The following is a 15,378-nucleotide window of genomic DNA, read 5'->3' as shown; positions in this document are numbered from 1 at the left end:
GCTTTCGTCTCCGCACCCACCCATCGTTCCAGCTCTCTGAACCATGTGTTGTACTGTGGGCCAGCAGGACGTTTCCAGGCCATTGCTAGCGTCCTTTTAGTTAGCACACACGCCATGTCCATGAGTTTCATTGTGTGTTTGGATTTGGCTAGCCTGGGATAAATTCCCAGCAGGCATGTGCTGGATGACCATTTGTATCTCGTTTGGACAGCCCATAAAAATTACTACATTTGGGATCTGGCCTATGCCCATATAGTGTAGTTCAAGGCCTGCAGACTCATGAACCACCTGAGCCACTTTGGATTATCTCCCTTAACATCTATCAACCACTTCAAAGGCTTAGGGTGATCATATGCATTTGAGTGAGTCCCTTGGAGGTAGGACTTCAACTTCCTAATGCACCATACAATGTAAAAACAACTCTTCTGTACCTGGGGCCAACTGAGTTCTCCACTCCTACACTGGTAGCTGATTAGACATATAGGATGTTCCTCACCTTTGCCATTAAGCTGTGAAAGTTTCCCAACTATTCCAGTTTCATAGGCATCTGTCTGCACTAAGAAAGGTCTCTTTCAATCAGGTGCCCTTAAAGCAGGGGCATGACCTAGGGATTCTTTCAGGCCAGTAAAGGCCTTCTCACGCTCAGGGGTCCATAAGAACTATTTAGGTCCCCTGTGAGTAGTGAGGGCAGTCAGAGGCACAGCTATATTGCTATAGGCTGCCACTTTGCTCCTGTGTTTCACAGTGAGAGCCAGAAAAGTCCTCACTTGGGCTTGGGTAGTGGGGGTTGCCCAGTTCTGTACATGAAGTAATTCACTGACAAGAGGTTGCATCTTGTCCCCACTTATATCAGCCTCATGCTTGCGGAAGGCCAGTGGCTCCTGTTCAGTTTGACACTTGGCTTTCTCCCTGAACAAGTTGGCCTGATGAAGGTCTGGACATCCAGTCTCTTGAGTCAGACCCAGTTCCTTCCAAGTGGGGTTTGAATCTGCCATGTCATTGAGCCATGTATTGCTGAGATCCATTTTCCCATTCAGAACAGGGGCTAAGCTCATTTCACAGGTGTCAGTTGCGGCCACCAATCCAAAAGTCCATATACTTTGTAGAGAGATCACAACAGCAGCTGCACCTTTCAGTACAGAGCTGATCCAATAAGGTGTTACCTCTTAGTGAAGAGTGTGTCTCTGTCTTGGAGACAGAATACTGAGCTCTAGTGTCCATACAGAATCCAAAACTGGCTTTACCTGTATATCCTTCCAGTTCCTTAGAACTGAAATCTTCACAGCTAGAATGCTCAAACACTCTTTGTTCCAACACAAGGTGGATCTCACACCAACTGTCAGAACGTTCTCGTGGTTCTAAGTCACCACAATACCCACACTTGGTGGGTTCACTTACTCCTAGAATACAGTCTGCTGTCCACCAACCTGTAATAAAGGGTATCAGTGACAACAAGAAGGGGGATTGCTTCAGCAAACTCTCCAGCTCACCTTGCTAATGTGGCATCAGGTGAGGGGACTCTAGTTCAACCTCACTGAAGCCATTAGAAGGGCTGCTTAGCACAGGGCAGGGAGACACACAGATGTATCTGGCTGACACTCTATAGCCATCAGCAGGGCTCCAATGTTATCTGTCACACTATTCCTAGGAAACTGCATTGCAACCTGTCCAGGTCCACCAAAGACTTGAGACTAGTTTACCTTGCCAAGCTATGAAACATGGCAAGGCCCAGACCACTGACAGGTGGTCAGGGATTTACAGAACAAGTTTGACATGGGAAGGTCCCACCTCCTTCTCTGGGGCTCACTGCGGGCTCCAATCAAACTCATGAGAGATCTGACAGTTTTCTCTCTCAGACAATTTTCCTGTGGACGACATCGCAGCTCACTTCACCATCTCTCCAATGGGTCTGACCACTACTGTGTACAGCAGAGGAGCTACCTCTGGGACTGTCATACAGTAGGGTGTCAATGACTGACTTGGCAGTCATTCCCCTGTGGGGTGTCACAAGGACATATGTGATTGTGATCAGCAATCACCAATTGTAACCTACTGCCCGAGGGCTCCATGGTCAAAGTGCTAATTAAATTAGGCCTTGTCTCTGATAGCAATGAGTTCACTCCTAAAAGTGAACTCTGGAGTAATTGAATTCCTGTCTCATCCCTGTCAACCTGGTTACAGGGAGTGAGACTCTTTCAATTATTTTCTTCTGGGACCCCCATCATGGGCCAGCAGGAATGTGTGTTAGACCACACAGGTGATATCCTGACACTAGGATGCACCACCAGGAATGTCACACACCAACTGTAGGAGGAAGAGCCTCACAACCTGAGTAACCTCCAACCTCTCAAGGTTTTCTCTGGTGGGCTCTGTGGGCTTACTCTGCAGTAACCCCCCTTCCTGTTGAACTCTTTGTTTCACTAGAGGAGAATCCTTCCATTGGAAGCAGGCCTTTCTACATAGGCTTAATAATAATTTTGCATTTATATAGTGCTACGAACCCTCAGGTATCTGAGCGCTGCCTATTAACACCCACAGTGTGTGGTGCTCATTTATCAACCTCGGAAGGATGAAAGGCTGAGTTTGGCCCTGCTGGGATTCGAACCTGCGTCAGCAGGCTCTGCACGGATGTCAAAGCGAGCGCTCTACTCGCTGTGCCACTTGACCGGCATAACCATGACCGTAATGGTTTTCTTTTCTGTTGGCCCATACTTCTCTCGCTCCCGGGACTCTCCTCTACCTGAATATTAGGCAGCTGAGGAGGCCCGTAGGATTCAAGGTTTTCTGGGGGTCTGTCTTCCAAACTAGGAATAGGGACTCTTCAAACTACCTCAACATAAGTTGTAGGAAAGGCAGGGGGAATATTCTCCTTCCCTTTGCCTCTGTTTCCGACTCCACTGAACATGTGCTGTGTGTGTGCAGAGCAATGTCCATATGCTACATTAATTCTGACTGTTGTTGTGCATCTTGCACTTTGTGAGACACATGCACAAGGGCTGATTGGTGCAGCACAACCTTTTCATGGTAAACATTGCTATCACCGTCCTTAGCAGCAAGGTTTTGCCTGATTGGCCTTATATGTACTGCTCCTTCCCTGCACCCTCCCACCCGTGTATACTGCTCTCGCAACCGGACTCTTATGGCCACATGACTGGGTCACTTGACCACTTGACCACCAATACTATATTTTTGGGAGTGAGGAGGCCTGGCCCTCATTGCTGTCATTGTCCTTAGCAGTGAGGTGCTGCCTGCTTGCCCTCAACTAGATTGCCTGCAAGCTTCCCACTCTCCATCTGGGCACTGCGCTCTCCATCCGCAGCCTCCACCCACGCTTGCATTTCTTATTGATTTTGTTGAAGGAGCTTATCAGCAGTTTACAAGATCTTACATTAATCCTACTTCAAACTTGTAAGAATCTAATAAGTATGTCACTGTTATGTACGTTCTTATACAGTTCTTATTACTGTTCTGAAAACCCCACAGAGTTCTCTCAGGTTCTTATAAGATATGAATCTTACATGGCATTTTTGTATGGGCTTGCACCTCCCCTGCTCCCTCCCACCCAAGTGCGCTGCTCCTGCAGCAGGGCTCTTGTGGTCACGTGACTATGTTTTGTAAGAACCAATGTTACATCTACGGGGTGAGAAGATATGGGCTTCATTAATGTTATCAGTCTCAGCAGTGAGGTGCTGCCTGCTTTCCCTTACCTGGTCTGCCAGCAATATGCCCAATCGCCATCCAGGCCCCATTCACTCTTTCCATGGCCTAGGCTTCTCCCCTGCCTCCTTTCTCCCTGGTGACTTGTTCTTTCAGCAGGACTTGTGTGGCCATGTGACAGGGTGACATGGCTACCAAAACAACATTTACAGGAGTGAGGAGGCCTTGGTCTCATTACTGTCACAGGCCTTAGGAGTGGTGTGCTGCCTGCTTGCTCTTGCCTGGACTGCGACAGGCTGCCCTCTCTCCATCCAGGCCCAGGCTCTCTTTTAGTGGCCTCCAGGCTCCTCCCCTACTTCCTTCCAACCACATAAGCTGCTCTAGCAGCAGGATTCTTGTGGTCACAAGACTGGGTCATGTGATCACTGATATTACATCTACACATGGGTGAGGAGGCTGGGCCTCATTTTTGTCTCTGTCCTTATCTGCAAGGTGATACCTACCTGCCGAATCGGGGCACTGCATTTGATGCCACCAGGCTCCTCCCCTGATCTCTCCCACCTGGGTGAGCTGCTCTAGCAGCAGGATTCTTGTGGTCACAAGACTGGGTCATGTGATCACTGATATTACATCTACACATGGGTGAGGAGGCTGGGCCTCATTGTTGTCTCTGGCCTTATCTGCAAGGTGCTACCTACTTGCTGAATCGGGACACTGCATTTGAGGCCACCAGGCTCCTCCCGTGATCTCTCCCACCTGGGTGAGCTGCTCTCACAGTGTGATTCTTGTGGTCACATGGCTTTGTCACAGGACAGATTCCTTCATCAGCCCTAGGGTGCACTTGTTTTTCTCTCTATTTAGGCTTCCTGTTTATCACCTTCTACCTCTTCTGGCTCACTTTCTTCTTTTCATCTATTTTATTCTTCTTGTTCTATTTATGTTTACCTATGACTTTTGTGCATCCCTGTATGTTGCTCTGTTCACTCTATTAGACACTCATGTCACTCTTCTCTAAAGGGCCATTTAATATACACTCCTATCTTTCCCTTGATACTCCCATTCCTTTCCATCAGATGATGGATTGGCTGGACAGTTTGTAATAATACCCATTCTATTTTCTATTATTTTACAGCTAAAACCTTCAATGTCTCTGTGTTACAGAGACCTGGATCCTTTCTCTTGGTAATGAAGCTACTGCAGCCCTTTCTTCTTCACACATTTCTCTCACTCCCTCAACTTTCTGATAAAGTCAGGGCACTGGAATGTAATTCCACTCTTCTTGGTCCCTCTCTCTACCTCTTCCGAATCTCCCCTCTTACATTTTCACATTTCACTTTGCCTATTTCTTTAAACCTTATTCACTGACCTTTTTGATTATCTGCATTCTGCGTTGTTCCTTCCCTTTGACTGTCCATTCGTAATTCTTGGTGACTCATTTATTGCCTCCTTTTCTCTCTCTTCTCCCCTCCTACCATCTGTATGCCATCCATCGCCTCCTCATGTCTCTAACATTTTATTTGTAATTGATATTGTTGGGAATGCCAACCTTTCGATGTTAAAGCAGAAAGAACAATTGACAATAACAATGTAATGCATCATATTTAACATCGCATATATCATTATTGAGGATTAAAACACATACATTAAAAGGCACTATAAATAGAGCCACAAGTAAAAAACAGACAACAAAAATGCATCATAAATATTAGTAACCAGGCTAAAAAGGAGAACAATTGTTAAAAATGGTAATTCAATGATTAACATTGATTTGACAGTGTCTTGTAATTAAAGTGGTTCTAAAATGTTGTCATTGCAGCTACAATAAAAGATGTGTGATTGCCATTAAAAATCATAACACATAAACTGTCCGGTTTTAGAAATGTAAGATCCTGAGATAGATGTTGGAGGAATCGTTTTATCCGGGCTAGCAAGGCTGGACAAAAGACCAGAAGATCTTTCAATGTTTCAGATTCAAGGGAATCACTACAGAATTGACATACCCTATACGCCTGTGTTGTATTCAGTCCACTTCATATTACATCTCTCATAGGCCATAAATTCAAGTGCTAGCACAAGAACATGTTTCTCTATAGGGGTGCTGGAAATTCAATCAAATACACCTTGGTTCCTTAAAGCGCTTTAGTCTGAAATCTGCATTATCAAAGCTCTTGTATTGGATGCATTGTTGTGTCACTCGCCAGTCGTATAACCATCATTTTTCTTTTGCTCAATTGTTGAGATAGTTGTTAACAAATCGATAGAAATTTCAGCTGCTTCCATCACAGCAAAGATGTGTGTTTTCCACAGGCGCATTGATTTATCGTTGTGGAGTTTAGGACATAGGCTATAGCTGAGATAATTTTCCCCATGCATTTGATATTAAGCGAAAATTGGGCAGGTTCATGTTGCACTATGGCCATTGCTTGCTGGATGGTAATGAGATTACTTTCTTCCAGAACTGGCCCTATAGCCTGGTCCAGAAGATCGTACCCTGATAGGCTCTGGTTTCTGCACCATAGGTGACAGACCGGACTAATTTTTGTTTATGGTATAAAAGAAGTGATGTGGTTTTATGAATGATTTGTGCTTGTGTAGTAGCCTTTTGAACATTTCTCTTTAACTCATTCAAATAAGGCCAATCGGCAGAATGGTTAATCGTGTTTACACCCAGATGCAAGTATGCATTGACCACTTCCAGGGAAGTATTATACCAGGGCCACTTATAAGATGATTGCTCTGCAGACCGCTTGGGTGCACAAATTAGGATATTATTTTTTGTTAAATTTACAGTGAGATGCTTTATGTTTGCATAAGCCTCGAAAGCTGATAACAAATTCTTTAGGCCTTTTGTGATTTTAGCGAGGAGAACACAGTCATCGACATACATTAGCCACAGTAAAACACAAATGCCAAGCTTTGGCGAATCAGAAATTGTATTACAAAAGTGTTTGCCAATGTCCGCTATGTAGAAATTAAAGAGTGTGGTGAGCTAAAATGCAGCCCTGTTTGAGGCCTCTATACGTGGAGATAGGTTGAGATAATCTCCATCTAACGATAAGCAAACCTGGATTGAGGTCTTTGTATAAAGCTGTCCAATGAGGGTTTGTCACTTAGAAGGACAGGCTTCCTCTTCCATTTGATCAAAAAATAATCTCGAGACAGAGACAAACACAGTTTTGAAGTCTACAAATGCCATGAATACAGGCTGTCTTACTTGTTGGGCATGCATTTCTATTATGGACAATGCTAACAAATGTATGGATGTGCCCAAACCACAAACAAAACCTGTTTGGAAACCATTCATCAATTCTTGCGATTTCACTCCTGATAAAAAATATCTCAGCATTAATCGTGCAAGTATCTTTCCTAGAATAACTAAAAGTGCAATTGGCCTGTAATTTTCTGGTCTTTCCTGATCTCTCTTTTTGAAGTACGGAATTATAATTGATTTCTGCCATGTCGGAGGGATTTTCCTGTCAACCAACACTTGGGAGAAAATAGTAAATAGCACAGAGGGCCAGGCTTCTGGTTGTGCTTTGAGCAAGACGTTGGAAAAGCCATCATGGCCAGAGCCTCTAGATGTACTAAGTTTGGTAATTTCATGTAGGAGGTCATCCCTATCAAACATCAATGTTTTATTTGTTTTCCAATTTTCCATCACTCTAGTATTGGCTGATCTCCGGTGACTATACATTTCACGAAAATACTGAACCCACACTTGTTCTTGTACTGAATTTATCTGGAAAGGCATCTGCGTTTCGTGTTCAGCTCCATTCAATGAGGCCCAAATTTGGGCACTATTTTTTGATGCTATATCGGCCAGCATTAATTCTCCATCTCGTTTTATCATGATGGCTTGATGAGAATTTAGCCAATTCGTATAATGCAATTTTCATTTCCTTGCAAGGCATAGTTTTTTAGATGGGGGCATCTGGACTGACGCTTTTATGTCTTTTCGTAGATGAGTCTTTCTCACCCCTATTTCATAATCATAAGTACGTTTGTGTTTAAAACACAATTTTTGAGTGAGGGTGGGTTGGGTCTTGAAGATACTCATAAGAGCTACGTATTGTCCATCAAACACGGCGAGAGCTGCATTATGGAATGGAGGCCTCGTATGCAGTTGCCTTTCTAGTTCCATGATAGATTTTTCTGATCACCTGAATCTATTCCCTCCTCCATTTAACCTCAGTGTGCCATCATACACGTACAGGGAGAGAGGTCCAGCTCCAAGTTAAACACAATAATATATGATCACTATGTAGTTGTTATATCACCTGAAAGTCATCAATAAACACAAACGTATTCCTTTGCACAAAGATGTAATCTATGATAGCTGCCTGTTGTCCTCTTTTCCACACGGATTTTGGAGGAACGTGTCCCTTGAGTGCACCATTTAGCATAATAAATTGTCTTTCTTGCATCAAAGTATGCCATTTGTGAACTATTCCCAATGTAAGTGTTGGCTTGGAAGATAGGCAATGCATATTAAGGTCACCTGCTAACATAACACAGGTGACATCGAGATCATTGGTAATGAAATCCAACATTTGTTCAACACCATGCAAGAAGGTGTGTGCGATAATCGCAGCATGATTCCAGTAGAGATTAAGAATGGCTAAATCCCCTTGTTACGTTTCACTCTAACCAATTGGGTGAATCGGTTTGGGGTGGCCCAGGGCTTCAAGATCAAGCCTACATTTTATTTTACTGATACCAGAAGGCTTGCCGATGGTCTGCCCCATTAAGAACTTTTTGTAGATAACAATGAGACATCATATCCATCCCATACAGGGGATTCAATAAGCCAAGTCTCTTGTAACAGTATTATATCACACTGAATCAGAGGGTTATCCTTGTGTCATAAGTGCTTAAAAACTTCGTTGTTCCATCTGGCAAGCTTATAGGTTGTGCGATCAGCACAGTTGGATTGTTATTTATAGGATGTACCGTCATATGAGTTTTGGGTTCTGGATATTTTTGTGTAGAATGTACTTGGTTTCTGCACAGATTCAACCCTCCGAATTGTTTAAAATGGACCTCGAAGCCAGGTTACTCTGTAGATAGACTCCAAGGGGGTCTCCTCACAGGTCCTGTGGTTACGAATTGTCTCCTTATCAATGTTTATATGCTGAGACACAGAGTCTTGCTCTATTATAAAACCTAAATGATATAGTCTAGTCTTGCTGTCCAGATGGTATTTAGAGCAATGCCAGACAGAATCCACAATCTGACCGTATGTATATCTTGATCACTAACAAATTCAACGTGGGTGATATCAGAGGAATGAAGATCTTCTGAGGCTTGGATGTCACTAAAGATATTAAGGACACTCGTTCTATTGAGTACGTATGTCTGCCAGCCGTCCCTGCATTGCAGAATCAAGTTGTAGAAGTCTGTTGTAGGGGGAGAAGTTCTAATTTTAGAATGATCAGTTTTATATATTATCTCATCTTTCCTGTTAAACTGTTGGACATTATTCCCTTATCTTTACCTTTTATGAGTTCAGGCATTCTATTATGAGCATTATTTGCCGCTCTAAAAAGGACATTTGATGTAAATATTGATTTTTCAATTTCTTTTCTTCTCTGCTCAAGTGTTAAAAACTCAGTTGATTCTAGAGGAGTTTTGAGTTGTGGTGTTTCAACTTCTGCATTTGTGTCTAGTGCTGGTGCCGTACTCATGGTTTTAGCCGCATTCCATGTGTCACTGCATGATGGTAAAGTATTCATACGCCCTGCCTCTTTTATTAACTCATTCTGGGGCTCATGTTCTTCAATGGAGATATTAGTAGGGATATCAGAGGCTGGTATGGTATTTTTTGTACTTTTAATTGACTGCGCTATTCTTAGATTTTTTTTGTAATTTGATTTTTAGCATGAAGGCTTTGATTTAACAGTGTTGTTAAAGCATTTATGAATTCTCTTGAACCCGACTGAGGGTTTTTAGCTCATGAGTGCTGGTTCTTTTTTTTGTGTTAATCTTGTGAATAGGCTTTATACTGTAAGCCTTATGAAATATGTTAAATGCAGGTCTGCGAGTGGGTAAGGAGGGCTGGTCTGTTTCTTTAGGGGCCTCTTGTATAACTTTGATTATAGAATCTTGCAGAGTTTCCATATTGTTAGTATTCTCTGCATGCGTTTGTGCAATATTATGCTGTGGAATTTGCGACTTTAATGTCTGTTGTGTGTCAACTAAATTAGCATTTAATTGGTGGGGCAGTGTTCGTCCAAAGTGGGACATATCGTTTTGGATATCATCACGTTGATATGATTGCATTTAGAATCCAAGGTAGTTAATGTATCAGTTTGTGTGTCAGTGTTCAAGTCAAGTACTTTAAAAATGTGGCCATGTACGTAAGTGCTGTATTCATTGCACTTAATGTGGTTTCAACCTCAGTTAATGACTCTTGCTTAGGAAATGTAGACCACAGTGGAGTTATATTGGCATATAAAATGGACGATGAGGACGTCGAATTTAAGGAGTCCTCAAACATAATTGGTGAGTGTGATAAATCAGATGGGGGAGTGGTGTGAAGTTGTGTCTCTGGGATCATCAGTGTGTCAATCTTTGGTTGTCCTGGAATACTGACCTGCATAGGCACAACAGTAGACATGTTAGACACACATTCAGTTAGTCTTTCAGTTTCAGTTTCTTCAGTATTGCTATCAGACATATATACACTTTGTGGCATTTTTAGATTTGCGGATAAGCATCGGGCACCAGTGTGGCTTTGGGCTAATGTGGTGTGCAAGCTTTCTTGTATTTGGGGCGCCTCAGATACCAGGGCTTTCTCTGCAATTTTGTCGGCACCAGTGTGGCTTTGGGCTAATGTGGTGTGCAAGCTTTCTTGTATTTGGGGCGCCTCAGATACCAGGGCTTTCTCTGCAATTTTGTCACATGGTCGATGCTGATTGTTCTTTTGCTGGTCTCCCACATTCATTTTTTGTTCAAGGAATAATACCTCTGCCGCTATAGTGAAATCAGACATTTCAAGAGGCATATAATTCGAATCATTATCTTTAGGCACATTTCAGGTTGATGCACTCGCTACAGGTAACCCCATTTTCCACAAGACATTTGGAGGCAGTTATTCTGAGAGAGATCTTTGCGCTACAAAAACCTCGTTAATGATTGTACATGCTTTCACGTTTGCCTGACTTTTTGTAATTATGGAAACTTGTTTGTTTTTAGTTTCACCATTGGAGATTTCCCTCTCTCCACCGATTTGCCTGATCCTTTTAATAGCAGCATATATGTTTTTAAAGGATACCCAAAAGGCATAAGTAAGTTAAAACAGAATCACCAAGTGAAGAGTTATGTATAATTGTAACAAAGTGCAGCATTACTGAAAATGCTCTTGACTCTCGTTCCTCTACCCAAAAAGCACTGCGCAGTACGTGGGTGCGCGCAGCTTGTTGTTTTTATGAGGAGTTGGAATGGAAATAGACGGAGCCAGAGCACACAGAACAAAGGTAAATGTAATGAGGCAGCAGGTAGCAACGTTATGATAAATAATCCAATCAGCAATATCAAGTGTTTGGAATCGAGTTTTAGTGGAAATGAGTACAGACCTAAAGTAATCTGTTGCTGAGGACTCCACTCCCCATGAACCACAGAAACACAAAAACATTCCTCAGAGTAAAGGTATTTCAACTCCCACCTGCAGTAATGAAAGTAGAAAGCAGGCTCAATACAGGGAACACAGGAATGCTGAGTCCACTGCATAAACCACTTGGCCACACTCTGCCTCGCTCTGCTCGGAGTAAAGGTATTTCAAGATAACTACCACCTGCAAGCATGATCCTAATCCTGGTAGTTGATTGGTGGATGGAACTGGGGCAGCAGCTGTTGTTCTCGCTAAGCAAGATGTGCCCGGAGTTTACAGAAGGAAGTTCATGAAATGGGTTGGTCAGATCCCAGCTGAGATTCTCACAGATTTGTAGGCACTAGGCAGTGATTTGCATCAAGGTGGAATGGCAAGCCGGTCTCGGAGATGAGATTCCTTAGTTGGTGCTGCGTCTTTTTAGGGCAATTGTATGACAGAGCATCCTTCCAAAACATTGGCTTTCTGTTGAAGGTCACAAACAGCTGCTGCACTATCCAACTTAACAGGTTGTGGACTGCTCCTGCGTTCACTGACTGCCGAACACGAAACACGCTACGATGCATCATTCTTTTATTGATTCGTTTTTCCTTCCCTTCCTCCTGATTTCTTTATATTTGCATCCCAGATCTGCTTCTCTTAGTACTTCCGACTTTCACTCTTTCTATATATATTGGCAGTTTCTGTCACACCCCTTCAATACCTCCTGGAAACCTCCTCAGTGATGGCCTTCCTCTGGGCTTCTTTCCCTTTGTTGATGCTGAAATAGGTTGTAAAAAAAGTAATTCCTCTGGCAATCTTTTCTCTCTCCTCTTTCCCTGCATCCTACAGCTTCTTCATACATGCAGCTAAAACACAATCTTTCTCTGCTCATGTGTCCTCCTTTTCTTCTTATCCTCAGCATTTATTTCAGCTCCTTAAACATATCATAGCTTCCCATTCTCCCAACCTCTAACAATTCTCTTCTCTCTCTTCCTTGGATTGTGCACATTATTTCAATAGTAACGTCCCTCCCTTATTGTACATTCATGCTTCCCTTGTCGAACGGAAAATTATATTGTGCCTCCTATACAGTATGAATATATGTAAGTTGGCCTATGCCAAGCTGCTTATAAGCCACTTGCGAGGAAATCCGCGTTGCAAGGTCTTGACCTTAGATCAGTATAAGCCGCCATTTTAGATCTATCCGCCATCTTAGATTCTCCCTCTAAAGTCACCCTGTGTTCTAAGATGGTGGAAAATGTCATTTCGAATGCAACATGGCCGTCTTGACCTCTGTGTATAAACTAATGTATAACTTGGGTCATGAACTGAGACCTTGTCCTTCGCTGACCTGTGTGTAGAGGATTACTTGCACCAACGAAGCTAATCCGCAAGCATATTTTAAACACAATCTATTCAAATACTGAAGTGTAAACACTTGTTTGACTACATTGCATAAAACTGTTTGAGAAGGCTCAACATGAAATCCTAAGACATACTGTTACTATTAAGGCTTGTTAGTGAATACATTAAAGGTAAACCCTAAATGTACAGATGTACGAACTCGGCACGAACCCTAGATCCATAATGTATTAACCAATTTTAATTGGGTAATGGGTTGAACATCATGATTTCGAGGGTATAAAGAGTGCGACTATTCTAATGTACAGTCCCACTCACTGAGCACACCGAACCACGCTGGAGTTTGCTGTGTTGTACTGAGGGCCGATAGCTAGCTGTTGTTTTGTCCTTTGAAACTGTTCAGTATAAAATAAAAGATCTTTTGTATGTTCCTTTGTAACCCGCGTTTGGTGCAGTTCCTTTTGGGGTACTCAGCCTCGATATCTTCTTTTTGTTTTCACAGTCCCTCCCTCTTCTCACTCTGCTCTCAGTCTTCTTCTCTTATTAGCTCATAATCCTTCTCTTCTTGTATCCCTCCTCTCTTGTGTCCACCCCACAGCTTCTCTGACATGGCCTCTTCCCTCCCTCTTTATACCCAAAGTCTACCCCTGTTTGGTTCACACCATGACATCTCTCTTTAATATTTCCCTGGAAACCTATGTTTTTCCTTCTGAATTTAAACATGCTACTATTCTTCCTACTAAAAAAGAATCTCACTTGACCTTTCTCTTCCTGCTAACTTTCACCAAACCCTGGAATTTGTGGTTTATGCCCAAGCCTTTCTTTAGCTGAACAACGCTCTACACATGTCCTCCATTACTCTGGCCTTTCACCTATACACTCCAGTGAAATTGCTCTTCTTCATGTTGCTAAATCTCTGCTCAGGCTAACCATTAAAAAGGTTCTTCTATTCTTGTCCCCCTGCTTTCGATATTGTTGATCACCTCAATCTTCTACTCATTCTTCTCTTGTTTTCACAGGCTCTGTAGGACAGTGGTTCAGGCAATATCTAAGTGACAGAAGCTACTCAGTCTCCTGTGCCAGGAAATCCTCTCCTACGATTCCTTTGACATTCATTGTACATCCAGGTTCTGTTCTTGGTGCACATCTTTGCTTTTCTCTCACTACACTGTCTCTCTTCCTCAACTTTTCTCTTCTTTTAACTGCTCCTGCCACTTTTATGCAGCTGATTCTATCTGTCTCGTCCTTCTCTGATGGAAATAACTTTACCCTTTCCAGCTGCCTTCATGCAGTCCATGCCTGGATGAACTTTCCCTTTCTTCACTTGAATCCTATCAAAACCGGTCTACTCTATTTTCGGCTTCTATCGCAAACACAACCATTCCCTCTCCTGTCCCTCCTATCTTACCTTCTTCACCTCTGCTTGGAATCTTGGTGTCCTGTTGAAAGTAGTTTTTCATTTTCTTCCCACATCTCCAACACCGTTGCATACCTGTGGCTTTCCCCTCTACAATATTCGCAAAGCGTGTCCCTCTCCTTCCATGGTACAAATCTTTCTTTTTTCATCTTCTCATGGATAGATTACTGTTTCTGCCCTATAATTGAACTCCCTGCCTATCAACTCTCTCTTCTTCATTCTATCTACAATTCAGCCATTTGGCTTCTCTTTCCTGTTCCTTACCTCTCATCCTTTGTTTCCTGCTGTAAATCTCATTTCCTCTTCACTCTCATGCTTAATTTGTTCTCACAGTCCCTAAACCTCCCTTGCCCACGATATGTTTTGCTCATTTCACATTTGGCCCCAAAACACTGTGATGCTCTTTCTCTTTTGACCTCTGTGTCCCTTCGTTATTCATTCTTGTCTTGAATCCGTTTTTGATTGTTGTAAATCCTAATACAAATGTTGTTTCTTACTACCGGTGTTCAACATGTATTGTACCATTGATGTTCTTTTGTGAAGGACTTTAAAGAAAATGCTTTATAAATTTCAATTTAATACCAAATGCAAATGTATGTTGGTGTAGGCCATTTTGACATTATGGCAGATTGGGGGAGTAATGTCTGTAGGATATTTATTTTAATGTTTTATTTACAGGGCTTATATTGTGCTTTTGTCCTAAGCAGAGAACTCTGTAATTTTGGTGCTGAGAAGCCATGGGTTGTATTCTTGTTTTTAGGGTGGTTAAATCGGAAGGATGGGTAGGTTGGTTATCATGTACATGTGTCTCCCTCCATGGAGCCTGCCTAGGTCCTGTAATGTCACCAACAAATAAAACGCATCCCTCCAGTTCGTTAGAATCTGCAGAATTTGAAAGCTATTTGTTTTACTAAATGCCTGATATGTTTGCAATAAATCACATGCAATTCTCAATCATTTCTTCTTTCTCACAGTACATTTTCCTTGCCTAACTGAAACTTTTCTGTCAGGGTCGCCTCAAAACTCACCAATAAAAATTACAAAAGTAGTTAAAAAGGGAGTGTAAGCAGGCAAGAAGTAACGCATGTTTGTTCAGGGCCCAGACGCAGCTGGGGCAGCTATATTCATTCAGCTCGCGGAACAGAACTGCATGAAAAGGCGCTGTCAAAGAAACGCCCCTAAATCTAAGACTTTTATAATAGTTAAACTGAATGCCATTATTAACATTATGAAATGAAAAAATCTCTCCCAACTGAGCTGATTGGTGCTTGCACATTGGACTCTTATAGAAAAGCATACATTATATTCTGTAGTTGGGTCCACAAACCTTCCCACAACGCCCACAATTAGAACA

The sequence above is a fragment of the Ambystoma mexicanum genome, chromosome 2q (genome assembly GCF_040938575.1).
Source record: "Ambystoma mexicanum isolate Mex_15411 chromosome 2q, UKY_AmexF1_1, whole genome shotgun sequence".
Lineage (NCBI taxonomy): Eukaryota > Metazoa > Chordata > Amphibia > Caudata > Ambystomatidae > Ambystoma > Ambystoma mexicanum.
Note: the sequence above shows the minus strand (reverse complement) of the source record.